The sequence below is a fragment of the Typopeltis vanoorti genome, chromosome 16 (assembly GCF_054136105.1).
Source record: "Typopeltis vanoorti isolate ZY-2024b chromosome 16, IOZ_Tvanoo_1.0, whole genome shotgun sequence".
NCBI lineage: Eukaryota > Metazoa > Arthropoda > Arachnida > Uropygi > Thelyphonidae > Typopeltis > Typopeltis vanoorti.
Window position 1 is genome coordinate 35,858,293 of NC_143564.1, and position 9,952 is coordinate 35,868,244.

The 9,952-nt window shown below is 35.7% G+C and overlaps 1 protein-coding gene across 7 annotated transcripts in view; it reads right to left on the reverse strand.

The window, feature by feature from the left end:
* Spt20 (transcription factor Spt20 homolog) overlaps positions 1-9,463 on the reverse strand; it is a 444,696-nt gene extending 435,233 nt beyond the window's left edge. For 4 of the 7 annotated variants that reach the window (XM_090405996.1, XM_090405990.1, XM_090405991.1 and 1 more), the window contains exon 1: positions 8,082-8,899. The gene's annotated coding sequence lies outside the window, so the exon portion shown is untranslated. Of the gene's footprint in view, positions 1-8,081; positions 8,900-9,330 lie in introns of those variants that run through there. The other 3 variants (XM_090405995.1, XM_090405992.1, XM_090405994.1) reach the window with 3 other exon arrangements.
* Positions 9,464-9,952: the final 489 nt, after the last annotated feature.

A 9,952-nucleotide genomic window follows, 5' to 3' on the forward strand; every position in this document is an offset into this window, starting at 1 on the left:
GATCTCTTTTCCTTTGCCATTAACCCTGGGTATTTCTCTTGGAACAACAAAATCTACAAGCAGATAGAGGGAACTGCCATGGGTTCCCCCTCTCACCCCCCCCCTTGCCAATTTCTATATGTAAGATTTCGAAAAACGAGCCATACACTCAGCCCCACTCAAACCTTCTATCTGGCTAAGATATGTAGATGATGTGTTCTCTATTTGGCCTCATGGCCCAGGCACGTTAGACTCCTTCCTCAGTCATCTCAATAGTCTACATCCAAAAATCCAGTTCACTATGGAAAAGGAAAAGAACAATTGTTTACCCTTTCTAGACACCTTAGTCACACGCCTGCCTAATGATACACTTACCTTCACCGTATACAGAAAACCCACACACACACAGGCAGATACATTCACAAACTCTCCCACCACCACCACCCCTCTCAACAATATGGCATTATTAAAACCCTTACCAAGAGAGCCCACAATCTTTGTTCCAGTGGAACCACCTTCACTACTGAGCTTAACCACATACACAGCACTTTCCTCTCCAATGGATACAGCGATCACAGTATCAAAAAAATAATCAACTCCTCCTCCATTCCCCGTCCTTCTCGTCAACAAGATTTTAAAAATGCCATCACCATACCCTACATCCGTGGCACATCTGAAAAAATAGCCAAGATACTAAAAAAGTACAACCTACACACAGCATATAAGCCCCACCGTAAACTTGCTACCCTTATCAATTCTACGAAAGATCAGCTCCCTCCTCTCTCTCTGCCTGGAGTTTACAAAGTACCCTGTTCCTGTAAGCTGGCGTACTTTGGACAGACAGGCAGATCAGCATCCATCCGTCTAGAGGAACACAAGTCGTACATCTTCAAACACAACTGTGGCCATTCAGGCTTGGCTGACCATGTTTTGGACACCACCCACAGGGTATCATGGAAGAAAACCACCATGCTCCGCCACAGCAAATTCAAGAAAGAGAGACTTTTCTTAGAAGCAGCAGCAGCTCTCAAATACCAACCAAATCTCAATAAATACGGTTGCATTAAGCTTCCGAAGATTTGGGAAACACTCATCACCAGAGTTCCCACCTTACATTCCAGGCCACCTACTACTGCCCTTAGAGGGCACTCTACCTAGGTAGGACTTTAGTGTCACCCACGTGGTTGGGCTTAGTATTGTTTGTTATTTGTGTATATGTTACATTAATTGTTTTTGTAATCCCCGTAGATGTCCTAGTGACTAGGATGAAATATAGGAAGTATTAAATTCTATTTTAATTCTTTTCGAGTGTTGTAAAAAATCCATTAAGCCTCCAACATGATACATAGTGGAGTGTCCTGACAAACCTAGTGGATCAGTTGCTGATGAAGATGAATCGCATTGCAAATTAGCCTGATGGGGGTTAATCGAGTAATCATCATGGAAGACTAATTATGGAAACATCAACTGAGTAATGATGATATCTACTAAGAAGAAAGAAGTCAAATTTATTGAGCTGTTGCAAGACAACTTCCTAAAGCAGCATTTGATGGAGGGGAACCTGAGATCAGAGTGTGTTAGAACTTATATGTTAGACAGAGGAGTTTCATTTAAGGCTGCGACTATTCAGCCACTGGCTGGTCACAGTGATCATGCTGTACTAACCTAAAAAATGGCTAAATATATGGATGTCCTACTGAGAAAAGGTTATGTACTGAATTACAAAGTAAGAATATAACCAAATGAGAAGAATACTAGGTTGGCCCCATGATATAAGCTGCTAGATGGGAAAGCTACTGGCATACATGGGAAGTATTAAAAAATAATTGAATAGTACAATGTTGAAATGCATTCCTAGAAATGGAAGAATAAATAGTGTCAGTGTGATATAGATGCACAATCATATCTAAATAAACAATGCATTCTCAAGAAAAATTGGTGTGGAAGGAATATTGTGCATGTAAGAGGATCATCAGTTATGAAAACTGCAAAGCTCATATCAGAAAAGTTCTATATACGTAGGACAATTCATAATAATTATTATTATATTATAAAAGAAAGAATAAATATGAAAGTATAATCCTACTGAATGTGTATGGTATGCAGGTCGAAAATGCAAAAGAGCTCAACTAGAGGATCCACTTTGCTAAGTTATTAACCTGAGAATTATGGAGAATAATGTTACATAGGTGTATGAGAGGAAGCTAGAGCTAATATTGTATAAACTAAGTAAGAAGGTAGTAATTTCAACACAAATAATAAGGAGTGTGTTCATCAGAATTGGCTATGCATTTGACCTGGCTTGAGTCTCAGCATATGGAAGATTCCGCAGGAGAAGAAAAAATGTATAATAATACCATTGCACACGGCAGGTGTAAAGATTTATGCATTTAACTATCAACCCATCAGTATTTCTAGAGCAGTGTTTCCCAAACTGTGTTCCGCGGACCCCTGTGGGTCCACGAGTAATTCAAAGGGGGGTGCTGTGGGATAGTTTATTTTCATTAAACTTTATCTTATGTTGCTCACACTTGGCCTAATTGATATGTTCATAATTTTTCCGAATATCTCCATTTATAACAGTATTGCATTGTCATAAATGACACATTTAGTGTTGTAAAATTGTAATTTATTACTTCATCTTTATGATATATAAAATATAAAAAATTTCCATTTTGGATTTTATGGAGCCGAGGTTAATTAACATTTGCTATAGGGGGTCTGTGACATCAAAAAGGTTGGGAAACACTGCTCTAGAGTGATACTCAAGATATTGAAAAAGTTTGTGACAGCTTGCATACAAAAATGAGTTCACAGAAAACAGCATTGGTTTACTAAGGGAAGGTCACATTTGAGCGGGGGGGGGGGGTTGAAATAAATATCCAAAGAAGGAAGCCTTTTTGATCCTCTGACATCTAATCCAGAGCGAAACTTTTTTCTCTTTTTTTTTTGGTAAACATATTTCTTATCCTAATGAAACAATCGATGTTTAAGTTCTAGGAAATTGTTCCAGTTCAGAGCAAAAATTCTCACTCAGAAAATAATGCTCTATCTGAAAAGATATATAAGCACTGCTTCTCTATAAATAAATATAGAGAAGCAGTGAGAATTTATAGAGAATATCTTCTCTATAAATAAAAGTTATCTTTTATTTCCATTTCGTATTTCACTAAATGTAAATTATCAATATTCTTTTTCATTGTTAATAGTTACAATAAATAAATACTATTTTTGCATCATATTTTTTTCATTATCATAATTCTTAAATTAATCCTGAATGTCAATAAATAAATACATACAGGAAAATATAAATATGTATAAATTATATATATATATATATATATATATATATTTTTTTTTTTTTTTTTTTTTTTTTTTTTCAGATGGAGCATTATTTTCTCTTAGTGAAATTTTTTGCTCAAACCTGGAAATATATTATCAGAGGAACAAGTAAATTTTTCCAATCCAGATAGATAAAAAAATTCACAACAACAACAAAAAATTTCTATCTGAATTAATAGTGCTAATTGGAGGGGGGGGGAGTTTTTTTTGAACTGTTACAAGAGGAATATTTTATTTTGATTCAAAACTATTTCAACCCCTGCATTTGAGTAATATACTCACATTTTATAATAATGTTTGGATAAGAGAATGGTGACTGACAGATATCAAAGTGGTGTATGAAGGAGTAAGTCTGATTATTGGGATCTGCCAGTGGTGTATCGAAAGGATCAGTTCTTGGCCTGGATTAGACAGTAGATATACAGGAGGTATGATGATGATGCAAAGATAGACAGATTGCAGAATGTAGATTATGAAAATAGAGTGAGAATCTGTGGACTGCAAACACTAGCAAACAGGAGAAAGAGGGGGGATGGACACCTACAAACTTATGAAATGGTCTTTGAGAATACCACTAGATGGAATTTTTCATTGTATAGAAGATGGGGGAGGATGCGAGGGTATCTTTGGGATTTGAAAAAGTGAATGCAATCAAGCAAGGGGTTGAGAGCTAGATTTCTCTCTCATACAACAGTGCTAGAAAGGTGGTGAGTGTAATCAGCATGAAAGAATTCACAAAAAGATATGGCAGCTGGTATGGGTAACAACATGTAGCCTCTCCTCAATGAGTCATGACCTCCTGGAGGTCACTAATAATAATTATTTCTTTAAAACACCCTCATCAAGTTAATCATATAATGAATTCATCTGTCCAAAAAACTATGTAATTACATTTTCTCAATCTCTCCCCATAAACAATATTCCTGATTCCTTAGTCAAGTATTTCTACATTCTCTCAAATGTTTTTTTTATCATAAAGGAAACACGGTGAGGTTTGTGTCAGGCCACTGTATGGCATAACCACTGTCTTGTCCCTAGTGGTGTCCTCCTTGCCATAGTAGCATCAAATAAAGTGTCTTTACAATATTTTTAGTGTACCCTTTGTAGTTTAAGGCAAATGATGATCACCATTCCATGGTGTATGATCCAAAGTCTCATACACCTCCTGGAGCATAAATATGCCAATATGGTACACAGCCTTACACTCTAAAGTGCAAACCTTTACACTTATTAACATTAAAATGGCAATCCAACTCATCCTTCATCCATTCTAGAAGCCTATCAAATCTTCTTAGACACCTGACATCAGCATTTCTCCTTATAATTCCTTCTAACTTTGCAACAATAGCAAATAACCAAACATCCCTTCTCAATCCTCATGAAATATCATGTTACTAATAGAAGGAGTAAATGAATCCTGCAGCATGCTACTTGTTTCTTTACTTTTCTAGAACACTACGCTATCCTCCCACACACAATATATATACTAGTATCATTTGAAAAATCTCCTATCCAACTGACCAAACTATAATCCATTCTGACTGTCCCCGTCTTGTACACCAACTTGCTCACCTCACCTTAGAAGCTTGATATTGTGAAACATCACTGAGAAAGGATTAAAATATTATTTTAAAATACTGGAAATCCTTCTAATATTTTAAATTAAAATATTGCAAGAATTAAATAATATTTTAATCCATTAACCTTCTACCATGAGTTTCTCCTAGCACCTAAGAATTAACACACAGATTAATAACTTGCTATTAAGCAATTTATTAAGCATCTTTAGGAAGTCAAAAAATATCAGTGCATGTGAGTACCCTCTTATCTATCACTTTTTCATAGCATGCAATTTCTGAAGTTTATCTTGGGTTGGTATATGAATTTCACCATGGTGAGAGAGAGACTACTATCTTGCTTACTGGAAAAACCTGAAGTGGCTTGGGGGAAAAAAAAAAAAATTAATTATTATTACTATTATGATTACGTGACATCTCCAAGGATTCCAAAGACTCATTGAGGGAGGGCACCCATTCCCCAACTCTGTCTCCACTGTGCCTCCAACACCACTAGTATTTTCACTGACAATCACAAACATCCATGCCCATAGCAGGATTAGAACCCACGCTGGAGAGCAGATATGCTCACCACTCAACCAAAAAAAAAAAAGGTTCTGTGCTTGGTCCATAGCAAGATTTCCAGCGTATCCTACTCTTATCCCATTCAGGATACTAATGAACTATAGTTTATCACTTTTTGCAAGCAAGTGGGATTCACACTTTAAAAAAATAATAAAAATAAATAAAAAGTTAAATTTCTAAAGCAAGTCCTATCCTTTACAATCCCATGCTAATCACTGCAAAACATCTTATGCCTATCAACTCAATCCTGTTTTATATTTCACTAACTAACTATAACTGCAAATATCTAGACTGGTTTATAACTGGAAGCATCTGCACCATTTTTATGCAAAAGAAATGTTTTTCTCTTTCAATTCATTTGGAACTAACTACTGCATGTCTTCTTAATAAACAACTCAGCAACACAAACAACAGTCATGTACAATTTTCTAAAAATCATTGTGATATATCAATCAAACCCCCCACACACACACAACCATATTATCATCCTAGCCTACTCAACACCTTATTAGCTCGAGTTCATTTACATCCAATACCTGTACCATTTATCACTTTAGTGTTACACAGCATCAGTCACACCAATAAGAATACCTGAGAAAGAAAATTAATAATTCTGCTAGATCTTCTGCCTAGTCACTTTAACACCTACCAGAATCATCTTTCTATAACGATTATTATTATTACATGACACCTCCAGGGAGTCCAAAGACTCATTGAGGGAGGGCAAATACTCTACAGCTCTGTTTCCACCATTCAATCCACCAACTACAACGAAGCACAACTACCATCATTATCTACACCAACGCCATCTACCTACCGCTACTAGTATTTTTCACAGACAATCACAAACATCCATGCCCATGGAGGGATTCGAACCCGCAGCCCTTTGGTCGGAGAGCAGATACGCTAACCACTTAGCCGACCAGGCCAGCCAAATATGAACTTAAACACACATTTAAGCATAAAATACAGGTTTCATGTTAAATCAAGTGTCAAGATTATTCATTTAACTTGATCCATAAGAGAAGGGATCCTTGGGATTTCTTTTGACCTGACTGGGCAATCACATCTCATATTGTGCATTTTCTATCCCTCTGCTTTCATTTGATGCTGGCATTTCGAAGTCCCTCATAAGATTATGCACCATGTCACACCTTCACTTTGCTAGCAAAAATCTAAAAGCTATGCATAATAACATACCACTTACTTCTAATATGATAGACGAATCACATAGTTAATATGCTTGATTTTTTTTTTTAACTGCATTCAGAAGATTCCAAGGATTTTCTTACTGTATATTTCTGTCTAGTTTTAACTTCCTTAAGGAGCCATTAGTTATTTAAATAGCATAAGTGAAGATTAGCATTTAATAAAATATACAAGAATTCTTGTAATTACCACTTATTATTCTAACAACTTTTCCCACACTGCAAGCCTAATTTTCATGTTCATCCATTTGATTATTACCAGTTATGTCATGGCCAATCTTATGCTCTCAGCTACTTTTCCTTCCACATCATTATTTCACGAGAGCTTTTCATAATCACCAGTCTTAGTTTCACATCCCTTATTAAGTGAGTTTCCTGTGTTCAGCAAACTTACATACTGATACTTCAATATTTACAAAAATAATGATAACAGCAATTATATTATGCTACGTTTTTGTAATGAAATCATTCACAACATGAATGCTAATAACCAGTGGCGCACCCAGAGGGGGGGCAAGGGGCCCGGGCACCCCGCCAAAGAAAAGGAAAAAACACTAGAATAATTTCCAAAAATCTTTTCCTAATTAAAATTCATTTTTTTTTATTTATGTTGCTGCTACTTATGAATTAGCGATCACTGCAGATGCTCAGTTATAGGTCGTATGCGATGTGTAGTGTGTATTCGCAAAACGTCTACTCAACTCGGCACCCTCCAAAGGTTAAATCCTGAGTGCTCGGCCCCCTCCAAGATTAAATCCTGAGTGCGCCACTGCTAATAACTAGGTTTTTGTATTGAAAACATTCACAACATGAATGCTAATAACTAGGTTTTTGTATTGAAAACATTCACAACATGAATGCTAATAACTAGGTTTTTGTATTGAAAACATTCACAACATGAATGCTAATAACTAGGTTTTTGTATTGAAAACATTCACAACATGAATGCTAATAACTAGGTTTTTGTATTGAAAACATTCACAACATGAATGCTAATAACAAGGTTTTTGTATTGAAAACATTCACAACATGAATGCTAATAACAAGGCTTTTGTATTGAAAACATTCACAACATGAATGCTAATAACAAGGCTTTTGTATTGAAAACATTCACAACATGAATGCTAATAACAAGGCTTTTGTATTGAAAACATTCACATGTATGCTAATAATCAGATTTTTGTACTGAAATTTCCCAAAATCAACTATATCAAAACTTTGATGCTTCTGCTGATAACTAAATAATGAAAATATGTAATAAATTACCACAACTATTAACCCAACAGGTCAGAATTATAACATGGCATTTTAGATTTAATAACCCTCCCTCCCTCCCTTCACCACACACACACATCTTTCCAATTTCCTTATGATATAATAAAATTACGAAGAAAAAGAACCCATATCTTACTTTCATGAACTCAATAAATCTTGATATGAAGTACAAATAGGTAACATCCAATATATTCAGATTTGCAGTCGTACATATAACATACTGAGTTTCACGACCACAAGCATTGAAATATATTTTTGTTTTACGTGGAAGATAACGTCACTTTAAAAAAAAAAGGGGGGGGGGGGACTCATTATCTAAGTTTGGTTTCAGAAACTCTCATTGCGAATCATACGGTGATAACTGGACAGTGGGACTTTTTAGCCACGATCAAAACCAAGCTACATATTCACTTCTGAAGCAGGGATCACTTCCTCAGGCCACAAAAGTATGAATTACCACTCACAAATGCTCCCTTCATTAAAATTTTGGCATTGATTTTCTTTTTTTCATGTATTCATAACTATACCAGACGTAATTGTGTGAAACCACTAGTTCTTTGTCAAAAATTTTAAGTATTCTCGTAATGTATACACTTAAAATTCACATTAGACAATAATCACAATTTAAATCAATATATAGTGTTCGCAGTAGACCTATAAATAAATAGAAATCAGCTAACGCCTTTTATCCCCTTCCAGGGAGTAGGAGAGGCCTTGGAAGTTAAAGTGTGTGATATCTTTTAGTCATACATATAGAAATCCTAAATTCAAAGGTACACTGTCATTTTAACGGAGATCTCAAAGCACAAACTAATTATATCTAACTGTGGCTACCAGCTACTGTGAAACATTAATGTTGATAAAGATTATTCTCAAGCAGAACTCAGTAGGAAAGAAACAATTCCCGCTTTTCGTGCAATTTAAAAACACTAATTTATTTGAAAGTTGCTGCAACATTCCTTGAATACTACCTTGCGGGCATTGGCTGATGCAGCCTATGAAAATTTTATTTTTTTAAGAAAAACTAAAATGACCGGCAGAACCCTAGTTAATTTCCTAATTGCACTGAACACTGATAAATATGAAAATATACTTTCCATTGAGCAAAGGGCTAAGAATATAAAAAATAATAATAAATAAAATAAACACAAGATCATCAGAATCAAGGATAACTCAACTATACACAACACTTCATTTTTATAAAGTGTAGTGACCTGGTCATTGCTACAATGAAACAAGTATTTTGGTTTTCATGAGAAGTGATAGCTATTATTATCCAGATTTAATAAAACTTTAAACTGTTCGACAGTTTTTCGTCGAAGTTTGATTAAAATCATCGTTTTCGAGTTATTTCAAAAGACAGATATCACGAAGTTGATAAGTACCATTCACTTGCGAATGAGAATGCGCTTTAAAAAATGCACATTGGCATTTCACATGGATAATAACAGCAACATTCAACATAACCATCATCATAGGCATTCCTGGCCATTTAGGGTATCGGAATATTTGCGATAATAACTTTTCGGCCACACCAAAACAGTAAACACCTAGATACTTTATATGTCCTTTCAGAACACTACTTAATCGCTTAGTTTGATGGGCGAAAGGATTTATACAAGATGGATGGCCTGTATTTGAATGGATTTGGTGTGCGGAGACTGGAAAACGTGTTGCTGAATGAAGTGAAAATGGATGTGCAGACCCAGGGAAATTAGAACTACCAGGGAGCGGAGGGGGGTAGATATGCGGACATCGGTGAGACAGTTGAGTGTAAGAATGTATATAATGTACCCGAGCCAGTACTAAGGACAAGAAATCGGAATGGGATAGTTAGGATAGCGCATCGTAATAGGGGTGGGACAAAGGGATCCCTGCATTTCATGTATACTAATGCCAGAAGTATTAGGAACAAGAAGGAAGAATTTTTGACCTTGATTGGCTCTTCCTGGCCACAGGTTATTGGCATTAGTGAAACATAGCTGACAGAAGATGATATAGTTAGTG